Source organism: Trichechus manatus, unplaced genomic scaffold (genome assembly GCF_000243295.1).
Source record: "Trichechus manatus latirostris isolate Lorelei unplaced genomic scaffold, TriManLat1.0 scaffold00073, whole genome shotgun sequence".
NCBI lineage: Eukaryota > Metazoa > Chordata > Mammalia > Sirenia > Trichechidae > Trichechus > Trichechus manatus.
This window is the reverse complement of record NW_004444009.1, coordinates 1,284,329-1,303,657: the sequence shown is the minus strand read 5'-3', so window position 1 is coordinate 1,303,657 and position 19,329 is coordinate 1,284,329. Positions and strand designations below refer to the sequence as shown.

Here is a 19,329-nt window from a genome sequence, read left to right as displayed (position 1 = left end):
TTCTACCACACTTCCTATAAATTTGGAGATTCCCAAGAGTTTCACCTTAGCCTTCTTCTCTTCTCACTATTTTCCTTGGTTGATGTCATGTACACTCATGGCTTCAACAGCCACCTTCAAGACAATGACACCCAAATCCATATTTGCAGCTCTAGCCTGTCTTCTGAGGACAAATCCTGTATTAACTATGCCCATTGGGTATTTCCACATGCATATTCCATAGACAACTAAAACTCAAGATTACTCAAATTGAATTCACTATCTCCTCCTATATCTCATTGTTTCCTGTTTTAATTAATGATTCCACTATCCATCCAGCCTGCTGCCCAAACTGATTTGGGGTCCTCATCATGTCTCACCACTCGTGGACTTCAAACTTCTCCAAACATGGTTCCTGCTCTGTGAACTATTGCTTCATGGATTTTCTCCAAGCTCCACAATCCTATATCGTCAGTTACAGACCATTTCATTTTAATCTCTTTCTAGCTCTCAGACGACTTTCTTGGACTAAACAGAGATATTTTGTTTAGTAATTCACATGGACTGCACAGGACTATGGGAATGGGTTTCACAATTCTATGACCCCTTTAAAATCGCATGGAAGATTCTCTATATGGGTATATGTACATATTCTCTAGCTATAGATTTTTATCAGTTTCTCAGAGCTGAGGGTTTTCTAAAATCTGGACTATTTCCATCCACATGCTCAGCTAGAATGTAGTGTACATTTCTCCATTGTTGATACCCTACAGCCGTCTCTGCCCATTCTCAAACTAAATCCTGGCTTCCAGGCAGACATCTGGTCTCCTTGCAGGCTCATGAGGGAAAGAAGGATATATATACTGAGGCCTCTGTAACAGGAGCACTAAGTTATTTTTTCCTCAAAGACCTTGTCCAGAAAGGCAAGCCTGACAAAGCTTCCCATAGCCCAGTCCCGGGCTCCTGGGGCAGCTGATTCCCTCCCACCTCACCTGTGGTAGCTAATGAGGTCAGGCTTAAAGTGAAAACCACCAACACCTCAGAATTAACCAGCTAGTATTGCCCCACCAGCTCCTGCAATCTAGCAGGCATCTCCAAGGACAGGGGACACAGCTGCACATCAGGGTGCTACCAGAAGAGCTGAGAACTTGGCAGCCTTCCTTCCTCTAGTGGCAACACAGATCCCAGAGAAGTTCCCTAGTGTCCCAGTGACTTCAGGATCCTTTCTCTTGTAGTTATTAGGACAACACAAGTCTCCCTGAACTTGTTTGCCCTTGACCAGACAGCCCCATGCTGTCTACCACCAATGTTGCTTGGGATGCCAGCATGACATCTCTTTGCCAATAGGAGAGTGTTCTTACACGTCCCCCACAATGAAACATACACACGCACAAACATACACATACACGCATACACATACACCCATTGTGAGCAGGGCTTTGCATCTATAGTCCAGGGTCCGTGCACCCACCATCAGATTCACTCCTTGTCATGGATTGAATTGTGTCCCCCAAAAAATGTGTGTAGCAACTTGGCTAGGTCATGATTCCTAGTATTGTATGATTGTGTTATCTGATGTGATTTCCTTATGTGTTGTAAACTGTACCACTATGATGAGATTATATATGATCTCCTCACGTGTTGTAAATTCTATCACTGTGATGAGGTTATACTGATGAGGTTGACAAGATTAGATAGTGTCTTAATGCAATCTCTTTTGAGATATAAAAGAGAGAAGTGAGCAGAGACACATGGGAACCTCATACCACCAAGGAAGCAGTGCTGGGAGCGGAGTGCGTCCTTTGGACCTGAGGTTCCTGCACAGAGAAGCTCCCAGACCAAAGGAAGACTGATGACATGGACTTTCCTCCAGAGCCAACAGAGAGAGAAAGCCTTCTCCTGGAGCTGATGCCCTGATTTTGGACTTGTAGCCTACTGGACTGTTAGAGAATAAACTTCTCTTTGCTAAATCCATCCACTCATGGTATCTCTGTTAAAGCAGCACCAGATGACTGAGACACTCCTCCAAATAAGTCATTGTGAGTAGAGTGACTTGATGTGATTTGTTAAAGTTACTGAACTATAATTTTGGTAGAAAGAAAGTAGAAATATACAAAACTGGAACCTAGGGGGGGGGAAGCTTAGATCTTAAAAAAGAAACCAAACCCGTTGCTGTGATTCTGACTCATAGTAACCCTATAGGACAGAGTAGAACTGCTCCATAGGGTTTCCAAAGAGCGGCTGGTGGAGTCAAACTGCTGACCTTTTGGTTAGTAGCCAGTCTCTTAACCACAGCTCCACGAGAGCTCCATTTAAATCTTAGCGACCTAAAAAGTATTTAGGTCTAGGTGTGACCAATCCTGAGATGAAAATTACATGAAAAATGCCTCCTGCTTTTTCAATCTTTATTTTTAAAATTGAATTATAATTCACATTCAGTAAAATGCAAAAATTTTAAATGTACAGGTTGATGAAATTTTCCATGTGTATAAACTACCAAAATCAGGATGCATAACATTTCCATCACCCCAGAAAATTCCTTCATCTTCCTTTCCAGTCAACGCTACCCTCCTCCAAAGTAACCACTATTCTCACTTGGTCATAGTAGATTAGTTTTGCCAATTTTTGAGCTTCATTTAGATGCAAACATACAGTATATATTGTTTTGTGTACGCCTTCTTTCACTAAACAAAATGTTTTTTTTAGATTCATCGTTACTACATTTATCAGTAATTTGTGTTTTTTAATAACTGTAGTATTCCACTGTATGAATATACTGCGATTTGTTTATCCATTATGTTGACAGGCATACTGTTTGTTTGGACTATTATGAACAAACCTGTATTAAACATTCTTGTAAAAATCTGTTTGTGAACATATTCTCTCATTTTTCTTGAGTATATACCTAGGAGTGGAATGGCTGGCTTGCAGAGTCACTGTATGTTTAACTTTATTAGAAACTACCAAATCAGTTTCAAAAGTGGTTTATAGACTTCAAGTAAGCTTGGAGATTTAGAAAGTTGGAAAGCCTACTGTTCCCACTATTGCAACAATAATAAAAGCTAGACAAACTGCAAATTAATGACCTTTCTTGAATTCTTCCAGGAATTGAGGCCTCAAGGCAAACACCTAAATGGAAAACTGGGGAAAGATAGCCTCTTAAAGGAAGAAACAAGACTCAACACCCTTTTAGCTCAGTGGTGAAGTTACCTCCGAGGTTCACTGTTCAGCCTGGGAGTGGACAGCCCCATAAAACCAAATGAGACTAACGAGGTACAGGAGTCCAGTGACAAGGGCCAGAAGGCAGAAAGGGACAAGGAAGTTGGTGATAGGGAACCCAAGGTTGAGTAAGGATATTGCTGATGTGTTGTGAGATTGTTAACCATTGTCATAGGGCAACATTTGTAGTAACTGTTAAATGAGAAACTATTTTGTTCTGTAAGCCTTCATCTTAAGTGAGAATAACAGCACAATTGGAAGAGTGTAGTCAATGTCACTGAACTGTGCATGTAGAAATTTTTGAAATGGTGTATCTTTGGCTATGTGTATTTTCACCAAAAAAAAATGTGGAGAAGTTAGAGGGTTGATATGTTGTGGGGTTGTTAACCAATGTCATAAAACAACATGTGTACTACTGTTTCATGAGAAACTATTTGTTCTGTAAGCCTTCACCTGAAGTACAATAAAAAAAAAAAAAAGAATGAAACAGTGGAGACAACCCAAAGGTCCAATGATAGAAGCATGGCTAAGTAAGTGATGGTAAAACCAATGAATAAAATATTCCAAAACCACTGAACAAGTTTACCAAAAAAAAAAAAAGGAAAGAAACAAGACTCAAGGTTTCTTTTAACCTGGGGCAGAAGCCATTAGTGATGACAAATGAGCTGGTAAGAATGTTCAGCTATGGTACAGGTGTGGTGAAAAACAGTTTGACAGTTTCTCAAAATGTTGAACATAGAACTATCATATGACCCAGCAATCCCAATCCTAGGTATATACCCAAGAGATTTGAAAGCAGCAACCAGTGTTCATTGCCGCACTTTTCACAACAGCCAACGGATAGAAACAACCAAAATGTCCATAAACAGATGAATGAATAAACAAAATTTGGTATATACACACAATGGAATGCTGCTCAGCCATAAAGAGAACTGAAGTCCTAATGCATGCCACTACATGGATGACCCTTGAAAACATCATGTTGAGTGAAATAAGTCAGTTGCAAAAGGATAAATATTGTGTCATCTCATTTATATGAAAAAAGCAAATATATAGAAACCAAAGATTATTAGCAGTTACCAGGAATGAGCAGGAGAATAAAGGGGGAGTTTTTGCTTAGAGGATATTGAGTTTACATTAATGGTAGTGGAATGATTGGGAAAAGGATAGCAAGAATGGATGCACAACTTGAGCGTAATCAATGTCATTGAATTATACATGTAGAAATTATTGAGATGACTATGTTTTGTTATGCATTTTTCACCACAATAAATGAAAAAAGAATGTTCAGCTAAACATTTTTAATGAATTGCTAAAGATTAAGTGAGAGCTAGCATGAGAGTGTGAAGCCCTGGGGTCCATAGACATAGAGGGTTTGCACCCTCTTGCTTTTCCTCTATGAGCTCTACCAGATGCTCACAAGGAAGATCAGGAAGTATTCTGAGAAAGGGTTCCTAATGGTGCTGTCTAGGGGAGTGTAGGGAACAGCAGCCACTGTCAAAACTTCTCCTAGACCCATTTTACCTATTTTTTTCTACAGAAGAAATGGCGTAATCTGCAGGGGCAAGAGCAACAAAAACTCTCACCTTAGGGCACTGTGGAAATCCATTGCAGCTGGGGAAGAGAATAGGGGCAAAAAAAGACTTACCTTTAAGGAAGGTGCAGGAATATGCGGTGGGTCCAGTACTGCAGCTGAACACTTCACACACTTCACAGACACTTCATAAACTCCCAAGACCCAGGTTTACAGTACCTAAGACTGAGGCTTAACCAGAACATCAGAGAATGCCCCTCCCTTGCCCTTTACCTGCCCATTATTAAGTATTGAGTAAAAATAATAGCTGAATGCAGCTGAGAGATCTCTAAGAAATAGTCATGCGGAGCAAAAATGTAGGCAAACTAGCCCACCCCTTAAGTAAGAGTTATCACTAGAGACACTTGAAATCTGTGGTGCACTGAGGCTGACCATAGTAACAACAAACTCCAAACTCTGCCCAACTCCTGGCTAAATTAATACAGATTCGCATGCTAAAGGCATAGCAGACGGAAAGGCACGTTCATATACAAGCAAAAAGAAAAAAAAATTTTTACCTAAGTATCTACTGTCCTATACAATATAGAACAATACAATATACAATACAACGGCTTTCAACAAAAAAGTTACAAGGCATCAAAAAGGTAAGAAAAAATACAATCTGAGTAGATAACACCACACACATCAGTTTCAGACTCACATATGACGGAGATGTTAAAACTATCATACAGGGAATTTAAAATAATTCTGGGGAATTGGTTAAAGCCTTTAATGGAAAAGGTAGACAACACTCAAGATCAAGCAGATCATTTCAGCAGGGAGATGGAAACTATAAGAAGGGATCAAATGGAAATGCTAGAAATAAAGAACACTAACAAAGATAAAGAGTTGCTTTGATGTGTCAACTAGACTTGACACAGCTGAAGAAAGAACTGATGGACTTGGAGATAGGTCCATAGAAATTACCCAGTGAAAAAACCCACCAGCAGCCATGGAAGTTCACACAGGAGGTCCCTGGACCTGAGCTGAGTGAGAAGTGGTGGTTTCTCAGAAGATACCCCTCCACTTCTACCTCCACTGCCCAGACTGCTCTATATCCAACATTATATGGCATTGCCTTGCAAGTTTACAAACCCATTTAGAGTGTTCTCTGTACATTCCCATTATAGTTTTTCTTTTTTTCATTGTTTTGTAGCTATGAAAGAGTTTAAAATGAATAATCAAACAGATGTCACCAAATTCATCTTCTTGGGATTTTCCAACCACCCTAACCTACAGGAGTTGTTCTTCCTGATCTTCCTGGTCATTTACCTGACAACTAGCCTGGGAAACATGCTCATAACTGCCACCAGGGTCAGTCCTGCCCTCCAAACTCCTATGTATTGTTTCCTCAGCAACCTCAGCTTCTTGGACATCTGCTACATATCCACCACCATCCCAGTCATGCTGGTGAACTTCTTCCGGAAGAAGAAGACCATCTTGTATGAGGGTTGCTTTCCCAGATCTTCTTCCTTGTGACTTGTGCCGGCACTGAATGTGTCTTATTAGCTGCTATGGCTTATGACTGCTATGTAGCCATCTGCCACGCTCTTCAATATCCAGTCCTCATGAGTGTGAAGGTCTGTGTGTGTTTGGTGACTGGATCCTAGCTGTGTGGGATAGTGAATTCCCTGACACACACAGTGCTGGCAGTCACACTAACTCTGTGTGGGTCCAACCAGATCAGCCACTTCCTCTGTGACATCCCACTGCTCCTGAAGCTCTCCTGCTCAGACACCGTCATCAATGAGTCTGTGCTCCATGTGGCTAGTGCTACCATTGGCTTGATCTCCTGCCTATTTACTGCAGTGTCCTACATACTCATTATCTCTGCCATCCTGAAGATTCCCTCTGCTCAGGGCAGAAGCAAGGCCTTCTCTACCTGTGCTTCTCACCTCACTGTGGTGGTGGTCTTTTATGGAATAGCTAACTTCAACTATCACCAGCCCAGAGAAGGCTACTCCCTGGACATGGACATCCTGGTCTCTGTGCTCTTCTGTATTATGACCCCTATGTTGAACCCCATCATCTACAGCCTCAGAAACAAGGAGGTCAAGGTGTCCCTGAGGAAGTTAGTTGGAGGGTGTGCACTCTCTGGGAAGATTAGTGCCTAGATCAGTGGTCTCCAAGCTGGGATATGCAACCCCCTGAAATTTTTTCATGAAATACTAGCATAGATAGTCTTAGGGAGTCCATTTCCAGATCCTCAATGCCTATAGACCAGTTCCTAAAATTAATCTTCCCAAGAACTCCGTTCTCCCCCTCCTTTGACAAGTACCCTTTTCTCACTTTACAAAGTAAAGGTGTGCTAGATATGTTCTGTTGGTTCTCAACACCATCTGCATCCTTCTAGATTCTCTTTTGCATCACAGGGGCTGAAAGCCTGAAATCTTATTTTTCAGACTCTATTGCCAGCAGGGTACCATCTTAGGTTCTGCCAGTAGGAGTCATATATAAGAGAGTAAACGAATAATGAATAAAAAAGAAGTCACCTTCTTCTGGAGCTGGGTGCAGGTATCAGAAATTTTCAGTTCAATGTGTCACCTTGAGCAGCTTGGAGGGGCTCTAACAGTTTCTTTGGTTGGTTGGCTGAAACTTAGACTCTATCGTGGCCCACATTCAATAAAGCTGAGATGCTAGAAAAATCCCTGGTATAATGTAGAGGGTGGGATCCAAAGCTTTAGGGAGAAAGAATGTTGAAGTGGATTTATCATCTATGACCTTCTTATCATACTCCCACAAACAAAGTACTCAAGGAGAGGCCAAACCACATTCCTTCCATCAAGCCCTCTTATAGACTGCATTGATAAAGGGAGCACTAGCATCCTTGTAAAGTTTGTAGTGGCTGTGCCGTGCAGCCTGAGAATGACACTAGAAGACACCATCATTGAAATGGTTTCCCTAACTTCAGTGTATGTTATGGGATTCTAAAGTGGTGGAAGTCTTGTGGTTGGGCAATAATCAGAAAATTTTAATCTGCAGAGATTTTTGGCAGTGGCTAAATGCCCACAGTGTCTCTAGATCTGAAATAACTGGGTGTCCTACTAAAGTATTACCTGTTCTATATAATATGAAAAACTCTAAGTCTGATGACAAGGGAGCAAACTTGAATCATTACAATAAGTGTCACTCTCATTCAGTTCTCAGACTGTCTGAACCAACAGATTCAAGGATGTTTAAGGGTCTGCGGCATACGGGGATGCCAAATAAAGCCTCTGAGAAGAATTATACTGCCCATTCCCTAGGATTTTGGAGGAAAGCCTTGTCCACTTCTGCAAATAATTCTTCGCTTGGCTACTCCTGGGCCCTAGAGAGTATAAATACCTGACCATCAGATACAAAGTGACAACGTTATCTGAGCTATCCATTTGAACTGTGTGTTCTCTGATCCACCAAGTCATAAATGTGGGTGGATGAGCAGCACACCATCATCAAGTGGAAGTGGTATATACAATAAACCTAAACCAAACCAAACCAATTACCATCAAGTTGATTCCGACTCATAGCGACCCTATAGGACAGAGTAGACCTGCCCCCTAGAGTTTCCAAGGGGCAGCTGGTGGATTTGAACTGCCAACCTTTTGGTTAGCAGCCATAGCTCTTAACCACTAAGCCACCAGGGTTTCCGGTATACACAATACCAGGCTCAAAACAGTCCTGAAGACACAAATTTGCTGCATGAGCAAGTGGCTCACACTTCCACACCACTTACTCTACTGCACTGGTACCTCTCCCAAATCAACGGGATCTTAGAAAGTTCTCCAAGGCTGGTTTACTGAAGAAGAAAAATTTGAAACCTGTTTTACAGACAGTTTCACATGATACTTCATCACCACCCAGAAGTGGACTGATACAGCATTAACACCTCACTCAGGAGTGTCACTGAAAGACAATGGGGAAATATAATCCTCCCAGTGGGCAGAAACTTGAGCAATAAATCTGCTTGTCTCTTCTGTTTGGAATGAGAAATGACCATAAATATGGCTTGATACCAGTTCATGGGTAATGACTGTCTTAGGCTGGGTTCTCTAGAGAAACAAAACCTGTGAAGCATATATACATAGACAGAGAGAGAGAGAGAGAGATTTATCTCAAGGAAATGGCTCACATACTTACAAAGGATGGCACGTCCTAAGTCTGTGAGTCAGACGTCAGGCATCAGACTGGAGGCTTCTGATTCACATGGCTGCAGGGGCTGACGAATCCAAGATAGGCAAGTAAGACAGAAGGCTGCTGGCCCACAGGCTGCGGAGGCTGACAAGTCCCAAGGTTGGCAGGCAATACATTAGGCTGCTGGCTCAAGTCCCAAGAACTAGAGCTCAGATGATCATGAGCCAGACGCAGGATCCAGAGCAAGCAAAAGCCAGCAAGCTTTGCTAGAACATCCATATACATTGGATGCAGGCCACACCCCCAAGGAAACTCCCTTTCAACTGATTGACTGCTCACATCAGATCACATCATGGAGGTGATTATATTATATCACAAAATGGAGGCTAACTACATCATTACATAACTGTCAAACTATATCATTATGTAATTGCCAAACTACATTATTACATAACTGCCAAACCACTGAGAATCATGGCCCAACCAAGTTGACCTACAACCTTAACTATCACAGTGACTAATGATCTTGTCAGGAACTTCAAGAAAATGAGATTAGAATATTGCTAACAAGAATGTCTGGGGAAGAGGTATATGAATAAACCTCTCAAAATGGTGACAGCTATGAAAACATATGCATTCAATGGGAATTCTCATAAAAGGACACTTGTTATAGAGAAGGCTCTATAATCTTATAGAAGATGGCATGCTCTGTAGATGCCAATCAGCCTCTTTCCCAAAACTCCCCAGTGCTTGCTCAATACACTCATGTACAAAATAGTCACAGTGGCAAGGATGGATATAATACATTAGCTCAACAATATTAGCTTCCCTTTACCAAGGCTGATCTTACGCCAGTGTTAAGTGCCTAATTTGCCAACTATACTAACCAACTCAGAGCCCCCAATATAGCACTATGCCCACCAGTGGCAGATTGATTGTTAAACCACTTCCATTATGAAGAGAGCAGAGATTTTTAAACTGGAATAGACACTTATTCTTCTGTCAACACCATCATTCATAGAATTACAGAATGCCTTTGTTGTCATATTATCACACATGACATTATGACCCAGTGCAGGGCAATGGATTTCTCTTTTTATATGGCCTTTCTGGCTATGGTCTTACAACTCTCACAAAATTATTGGGTGGGATATGCAAATAAGATGTGTAAAACTCTTTCTGGAATTAGCTGGGACTATGCAAACAAGGTGCCTATGGCCCATCAAGGGAATTGGTCAATTTTGCCATACCACTAGGCTTAAAAAGAGCCAATCCCACAAGTTGCAGGGTGAGGGGTACCTCACCACCATCAAGAAGAAGAGCTGGGATTGGAGTGTGTCATTTGGACCCAGGATCCCTGTGCTGTGAACCTCCTAGACCCAGGAGACAGAAAATTGTAACACTGGAGAGCTATAACACTGGAGGCAACAGTGGCATGGACCGGCAGTGGCACGGACCTGGCAGACAGCTGCAGTGATTTGCTGACCTGTGGAGTGAGATAACTGAGCGCCTTTGGGCAGGTGGCTTCCTGGTGGAGCAGGATGCCTCCAAGCACTTAACAACAAGCTAAAGAGCTGTAACACTTGCCCAAGCAGGGCAGAGGCCAGGCCCAAACAGGACCTGGCGGCAGAGGCCTGCATGCAGGCACGGCTGAAAAGAAGCTATCTTGATCGACGAACTGTATCCTGAGGTGTTCCTGTTCCTTCCAAGCTGACCCTGATCCTGAATTGTAACCTGTTACTTCCCTAATGAACCCCATAATCATAGGTATAGTCTGTGAGTTCTGAGTGGCCATTGCAAAGAATTATCAAACCCAGCAGAGAAGTAGAGAGTGCCGTGGGAGGGACAACTATTGTTAGAATTGGTAAAAAGGTTGGAGAGTGGAAGTATGTTGGACCTCCACCTCATAGCAATCAGCTTTGGACTGATGCTGATCTTCATTCTCATCTCTCCCTCTGAAGTTAAACGAGATCTGACACCACCATTTTTCACCCAGGAATTCATTTCACAGCAAAACCATGGCAGTCAAGTGCTCTTACCATGTACATTATTATCTAAAGGCAAATGGCCTTACAGAAAGTTGGAATGGCTTATTGAAGACTCAGCTAAGGGGCCAGCTGCGATACAACACTTTGCAAAGTTTGAAAGCTTTAGACAAAAGACAATATATGTTTTGAAGCAGTGAGTAAATATATTTTGTGGCAATATATTGTGTAGACTCAAGTAAAAATCAGGAGTCTGTAGCCAAATGGCAAAAGTGGGAATGGTTTCTTTTACTATTTTACCTAATAACCCATTCACAGGATTTTTGTTTCAGGGCTTTTCTAGTGCAGCAGTCTAAGCTCCCAAGGGAGAAAGGTTCCATTAGGGAATACAGTAACAGTTCTGTGAGGGTAGAAGTTGAGACGGCCACTTTCCGTTTTGGACTCGAAGCAACTGAACCAGCGGGCAAAGTAGGAAGTTGCTATACTGCCTTGGGTGGCTGTTCCCTATTGAAATAAATAAAAAGACTCCTTTTTTTTTTTTTTTTTCCCAGTAAAAACAGTCAAGGAATTTATTAAGCTCCTTGTTTCTTTTTTTTTTTTTTTTAATTGTGCTTTAGGTGGCAGTTTACAGCTCAAGTTAGTTTCTCAGACAAAAATTCATACACTTTAGGTGACCCTAGTTGCAATCCCTATAATGTGACAGTACACTCCCCCTTTGCACCCCAGGTTTCCCATGTCCATTCAACCAGGTCCTATCCCTTTCTGCCTTCTCATCCCGCCTCTGGACAGGAGCAGCCCACTTAACCTCGTGTATCTACTTGAACTAAGAAACACACTCTTCACGAGTATTATTTTATGTTTTATAGTACAGTCTAATCTTCATCTGAAGAGTTGGCCTCTGGAATAGTTTTAGTTCTGGGTTAACAGAGAGTCCGGGGTCATGTCTTCTGGGGTTCCTCTAGTCTCAGTCAGACTATTAAGTCTGGTCTTTTTATGTAAATTTGAGTTCTGAACCCCTTTCTCCTGCTCCGTCAGGAATGTCCGTTGTGTTCCCTGTCAGGATGGTCATTGATGGTAGCCAGGCACCATCTAGTTCTTCTGGTCTCGGGCTGATGGAGTCTGTAGTTTATGTGGCCCTTTTGTCTCTTGGGCTAATATTTTCCTTGTATCTTTGGTGTTCTTCATTCTCCTTTGCTCCAGGTAGGTTGGGACCAATTGATGCATCTTAGATGGCCGCTCACAAGATTTTAAGACCTCAGATGCCACTCACCAAAGTGGGATGAAGAACATTTTCTTAATAAAGTTTGTTATGCCAACTGACCTAGATGTACCCTGAAACCATGTTCCCCAGACCCCGCCCCTGCTTCTTTGTCCTTCAAAGTGTTTGGTCGCATTAGGGAAATTCTTAGCTTTTGGTTTAGTCCAGTTGTGCTGACTTCCCTTGTATTGTGTGTTGTCCTTCCCTTCACCTAAGATAATTCTTGTCTACTATCTAGCTAGTGAATTCCCCTCTCCCTCCCTCCCCACCCTCGGAACCATCAAAGAATGTTTTCTTCTGTGTTTAAACCTTTTATTGAGTTCTTATAATAGTGGTCTCATACAATATTTGTCCTTTTGTGACTAACTAGTTTCACTCAGCATAATGCCTTCCAGATTCATCCATATTGTGAGATGTTTTGCGGATTCATCATTTTTCTTTATCATTTCATAGTATTCCATTGTGTGAATATACCATAATTTGTTTATCTATTCGTCCGTTGATGAGCACCTAGGTTGTTTCCGTCTTTTTGCTATTGTGAACAGTGCTGCAATGAACATGGGTGTGCATATATCTATTCGTGTGACCGCTCTTATTTCTCTAGGATATATTCCAAAGAGTGAGATTGCTGGATCCTATGGTACTTCTATTTCTAGCTTTTTAAGGAAGAGCCAAATCGACTTCCAAAGTGGTTGTACCATTTTACATTCCCACCAGCAGTGTATAAGTGTTCTGGTCTCTTCACAACCTCTCCAACATTTATTATTTTGTGTCTTTTGGATGAATGCTAGCCTTGTTGGAGTGATATCTCATTGTAGTTTTGATTTGCATTTCTGTAATGGCTAATGATCATGAGCATTTCCTCAAGTATCTGTTAGCCACCTGAATGTCTTCTTTGGTGAAGTGCCTGTTCATATCCTCTGCCCATTTTTTAATAAAAGACTCCATTTTTGATGTTTGACTGTCTAAAGATTTCAAGCCCCACTTTCACCTTTCGCTATTTGCCCCACATCTGGGCAAGTCAATAAGAAAGGCCATGCACTCTCTCCCCTGACACAAGCAGGAAGTTCAAACCATGCAAACACCAGTAGAGCTTCTTCTCCCAGCCACAATAAAACTCAAAGCCAAACCTTTACTCTTCATTCCCCCCAGACAGAACATGATCCCTTCTCTTAGGAAATCCTGTTGCTGTTTACTATGTGAATAATTAACTTTATTTCATACCCATTGATGCCTTTAAGTCATCCATCCAAACATCCATATAAATTCCAGGAGGGTTGGGAGGGGCATTGATGCCCAACATCCGGCAGGGGATGTTAGGTGCCCTCATAAAACACACATTATCACGAAGAAATTGTTGTTAGTAGCTGTTGAGTGGATTTCGACTCATGGTGACCCCATGTGTGCAGAGTAAAAGTACTCCATAGAGTTTTCAAGGTTTCCTGTCTTCCAGGGCTCCTCTGGGTGGGTTAGGACCACCAACCTTTTGGCTAGCTTAACCATTTGTGCTACCCAAGGGTATACTATTGGTAAATAATGGAGGAAGGGGGTTTAGGTCCTGAACCCAGACAATTGTCTGAGAACTTCCATGACCAATAGTATAAGTTAATGAAAGACTACAGTAAACCAATAAAGGAGGGAAATAAAGGTTCAGACATCTTAGAACTGAAAGTTTGTGTCACTTCTCTAGCTGAAACAACAACTGAAAGCAAAAAGAACACAGAATAGACAATGGAAGAAGGAAGCTATAAATACCATCTATGGCCTCGTGACTACATCAACCATACTTACCTCTTTCCTTTTTTGCTCTGTACATGTGTACATACTAACAAGGTTTATTTCCCCCTTTTTTTCTTGCTATTCTTTATAAAGAGTATTTGTGGGTGGTCAATTTAATGATTTAGCCTTTAGGTACAGGATATTTAGATGGAATGATAACTAAACTACAAAATAAGAAGATCATCCAGAGAAATATACAAAGACCGAGGGGTCTCTGAACTCTGCATTATGGAAGGAGGGTGTGTCTTTGTGTGAGGGACAATTATTTCATGTTTGGCAGAAACAATATATTGTTGTTATTTAGATGTTTAAATTGGAGTTTAAGGATACAAGTGAATGCTGATTAACCAAAGAGTTAAACTATGCCAGATATTGCGTGCTGGTACTCATCCACCACATATCTGTCAGCTTGTCATACTGTGGTGGCTTGCGTGTTGCTGTGACGCAGGAAGCTATGCCACCAGTATCTCAAATACCAATAGGGTCACCCATGGTGGACAGGTTTCAGCTGAGCTTCCAGAATAAGACAGGTTAGGAAGAGGGACCTGGATGTCTACTTCTGAAAAAATTGGCCAGTGGAAACCTTATGAATAGTAGCAGAACGTTGTCTGGTATAGTGTTGGAAGATGAGCCCCTCAGGTTGGAAGGCATTCAAAACACAACTGAGGAAGAGCTGCCTCCTCAAAGTAGAGTTGACCTTAATGATGTGGATGGAGTCGAGCTTTCAGGACCTCAATTAGCTGCTGTAGCACGATTCAAAATGAGAAGAAACAGCTGCAAACATCCATTAATAATTGGAACGTGGAATGTAAAAAGCATGAATCTAGAAAAATTGGAAGTCATCAAAAATGAAATAGACTGCGTAAAGATTGATATGCATATCAAGCATTAGTGAGCTGATGTGTACTGGCATTGGCCATTTTGAATCAGACTACTATGCCAGGAATGACAAACTGAAGTGGAAAGGCATCACATTCATAGTAGAAAAGAACATTTTAAGCTTTATCCTGAAGTACAATGCTGTCAGTGATAGGATAATATCCATACACCTACAAGGAAGACCAGTTAATACAACTGTTATTCAAATTTATGCATCAACCACTAAGGCCAAAGATGAGGAGACAGAAGATTTTTACCAACTTCTGCAGTCTGAAATTGGTCAAACATGCAATCAAGATGCATTGTTAACTACTGGTGATAGGAATACAAAAGTTGGAAACAAAAAAGAAGGATCAGCAGCTGGAAAATAAGGCCTTGGTGATAGAAACAATGCCTGAGATCGCATGATAGAATTTTGAAAGACCAATGATTTATTCATTGCAAATACTTCTTTTCACCAACATACACAGTGACTATACACATAGACCTCACCAGCTGGAATACTCAGGAATCAAATTGACTACATCTGTGGAAAGAGATGATGGAAAAGCTCATCATCAGTCAGAACAAGGCCAGAGGCCGACTGCAGAACAGACCATCAATTGTTCTTACGTAAGTTCAAATTGAAGTTGAAGAAAATTAAAGCAAGTCCAAGAGAGCCAAAGTACGACCTTGAGTATATCCCACCTGAATTTAGAGACTGTCTCAAGAGTAGATTTGACGCATTGAACACTAATGACTGCAAACCAGATGAGTTGAGGAAATACATCAAGGACATCATACAAGAAGAAAGAAAAAGGTCATTGAAAAGACCGGGTAGAAAAAAAAGACCAAAATGGATGTCAGAAGACACTCTGAAACTTGCTCTTGAACGTAGAGTAGCTAAAACGAATGGAAGAAATGATAAAGTAAAAAAGAAAAACTGAACAGAAGATTTCAAAGGACAACTTAAGAAGACAAAGTAAAGTATTATAATGAAATGTGCAAAGACCTGGAGTTAGAGAACAAAAAGGGAAGAACATCCTCAGCATTTCCCAAGCTGAAAGAACTGAAGAAAAAATTCAAGCCTCGAGTTGCAATATTGAATGATTCTATGGGGAAAATAATGAACGACACCATTCCATTGTTGTCGAGTTGATTCCGACTCACAGCGACCATATAGGACAGAGTAGAACTGCCCCATAGGGTTTCCAAGGAGCACCTGGTGGATTCAAAAACTGCTGACCTTTTGGTTAGTAACCTTAGCTCTTAACCACTGTGCCACCAGGGATCACAGGAAGCATCAAAAGCAGATGGAAGGAATACACAGAGTTGCTGTACAAAAAGAATCAGTTGACATTTAATCATTTTAGAAGGTAGCATATGATAAAGAACAGACGGTACTGAAGGAATCAGTCCAAGCTGCACTGAAGGCATTGGCAAAAAACAAGTCTCCAGGAGTTGATGGAATGATAATTGAGACATTTCAACAAATGGTTGCAGTGCTGGAGGTGCGCACTCGTCTATGCCAAGAAATTTGGAAGACAGCAACCTGTCCAACCGACTGGATGAGATCCATATTTGTGCCCATTCCAAAGAAAGGCGATCTAACAGAATGTGGAAATTATCAAATAATATCACTAATATCACATGCAAGTAAAATTTTGCTGATGATTATTCAAAAGCAGTTGCAGCAGTACATTGACAGGGAACTGACAGAAATTCAAGCCAGATTCAGAAGAAGACAGGGAACCAGGGATATCATTGCTGATGTCAGACGGATCTTGGCTGAAAGCAGAGGATACCAGATACATGCTTACCTGTGTTTTACTAACTATGCAAATGCATTTTACTATGTGAATCGTAACAAATTATGGATAACATTGTGAAAAGTGGGAATTCCAGAACACTTAATTGTGCCTATAAGGAACCTGTACGTAGACCAAGAGGCAGTCATTCAAACAGAAAAAGAACTGTGTGGCTTAAAGTCAGGAAAAGTGAATGTCGGGGTTATATCCTTTCACCAAATTTATTCAATCTGTATGTTGAGCAAATAATCCAAGAAATTGGACTATACGAAGAACAACGTGGCATCAAGATTGGAGGAAGACTCATTAACAACCTGCAATATGCAGATGACACAATCTTGCTTGCTGAGAGTCAAGAGGATTTGAAGCACTTACTGATGAAGATCAAAGACCACAGCCTTCAGTATGGATTACACCTCAACATAAAGAAAACAAAAATCTTCGCAACTGGACAAGTAAGCAACATCATAATAAACAGAGAAAATATTGAAGTTGTCGAGGATTTCATTTCATTTGGATCCACCATCAATGCCCATGGAAACAACAGTCAGGAAATCAAATAACATATTGCATCAGGCAAATCTGCTGCCAAAGACCTCTTTAAAGTCACTTTGAGGACTATAGTCTGCCTGACCCAAGCCGTGATATTTTCAATTGCCTCATATGCATGGGAAAACTGAACAATGGATAAGGAAGACCAAAGAAGAAGTGACGCCTTTGAATTATGGTGTCAGAAGAATATTAAATATACTATGGACTGCCAGAAGAACGAACCAATCTGTCTTAAAAGAAGTACAGCCAGAATGCTCCTTGGAAGTGAGGATGATGAGATTTATCTCATGCACTGTGGACATGTTATCAGGAGGGACAAGTTCCTGGAGAAGAACATCATACTTGATAAAGTAGAGGGTCACGTTAAAAGAGGAAGTACCTTAATGAGATAGATTGATAGTGGCTGCAACAACAGGGTGAGGAATAACAGTGATTGTGAGGATGGTGCAGAATCGGGCAGTGTTTCATTGTGTTATACATAGAGTCACTACGAGTTAGAACAGATTCAACGACACCTAACAACAACTGATAATAGGCACTCACTCCTTTGAGTAGCCAGCTAAACATATCAGAGAAGACAAAACCAAATCCAGTTAGTTTGGGAATGTGTAAATAGGTGGGCTTTTTTGTATTTTTCAATATCATTGTTCTACTTCTCCTAAAGTGTTAATCCAGGTGTAACATAAAGTGTTTGCAATTACGCAGACCCCAACTTGCTGGGCAAGGGAGTAGTCCAAAGCTATCCTATTGTCAATCACCACTATTTCTAGTGAGTTTACTGACTTTTCCTGGGCAGCCTGGGCACTGGCAACATCATCAACTATTTGCTCCATAGTATCAAAGGGGTTTCTAACGGCATGTTCTAAATCAGTGACTCTCCACCAGGATACAAAGGACTTCACAAATGAGAATCTCTCCCCTGGTTTATCTTTGATGGGGTTAAACCCATAGCTTAAACCTTTCTTAGTCTATTTTCTCTCTAATAATTTTAAGCCTAATCTAGTAGTCCAATGAGTGCTTTCATTATGTGTATGAATGTCTAAAGCAGTTCTAGTATGACCCAGGTTGCACTGACCTACCATGCTCCAACCATCTAAGCAAGACAGGGCCCTAAGAGTCAGAACAAGAATAAGGATTCTTTTTCACAGGGTATCCTTTTCTTCCACATAAGAAAGTATACTCAAAAGGAGCACAAAGCATTTTCTTTCCAGTGTAATCATGAGGAAATGGGATGGATCATTTGGTTTGTTTAAGCCAGGTTTCAGTTAAAGAATTGTTATAAATGGATAATTGACCCAATTGTAATGGATTCAAGTTTCTTGCAAGGGTGTGGGGGCAGTTGATTTAAATCAGTCCCCGCTGAGCAAGCTTTCATTTTCCACACCGGCAGTAAATGGGTTGTGAGACTTCCAAACCTGTGATGCCAGGCTAGGGAATCATTAAATGCACAGTTCATACATACGATGTCTGTTTTATAGGTGCAATTTTCCATAGCTTTGTCCTCGATCTGGTTTAAATAAAAACAGTGTAGCCACAACTCCCATGGTAAGACATGAGGGGCCATAGTCTTACCAGAGTTGCCTTTTTGAAAGTAATGGTTTTGTTAATTATAACAGGAGGCACATGAGACTACTTAATTATGGGCGCTGCCACAATGTTGGAATTCTGATGGACAGCCCAAGGGACCATCTCGCATATCCAGCAATCAGTAAGATTAACTGCTCCTGAAACTGCCTTAGCTAATCTAACAAATGAATTTTTGTGCCAGGAGTTAACGGGAGCTGAGATGAGCAACAGTATGGCAGAAAGTTTAAGAAGGGCTTTACAGTGGAGAAACAAGCCCAAAAGAAGTAAACAAGGGCCACTAACATAAAAATAATAGCGATGACAAAATAATTTCAGCAGTAAAATACGTAAAGGAGGATAAAAAGGCTACTAACCAATAAAGGGAGCCCTGGTGGCACAATGGTTAAGATCTTGGCTACTAACCAAAAGGTCAGCAGTTCAAATTCACCAGCTGCTCCTTAGAAACCCTATGGGGCAGTTCTACTCTGTCCTATAGGGTTGATATGAGTTGGAGTCAACTCGACGACAACAGCTTTATTTTTGTTTGTTTTTTTAAAATAATTAGAATGCTAACGATAAAAATATACAATGTTATTTCAAAATTCATGTGTCCTACTAAATTAAATTGTGACTGGCATTAAT

General features: G+C 41.0%; 1 pseudogene; it reads left to right on the top strand.

Annotated features, from left to right (window-relative positions):
* The first annotated feature begins 5,839 nt into the window (after nucleotides 1-5,839).
* On the top strand, nucleotides 5,840-6,922 carry LOC105756491 (olfactory receptor 1020-like; annotated as a pseudogene).
* Nucleotides 6,923-19,329: the final 12,407 nt, after the last annotated feature.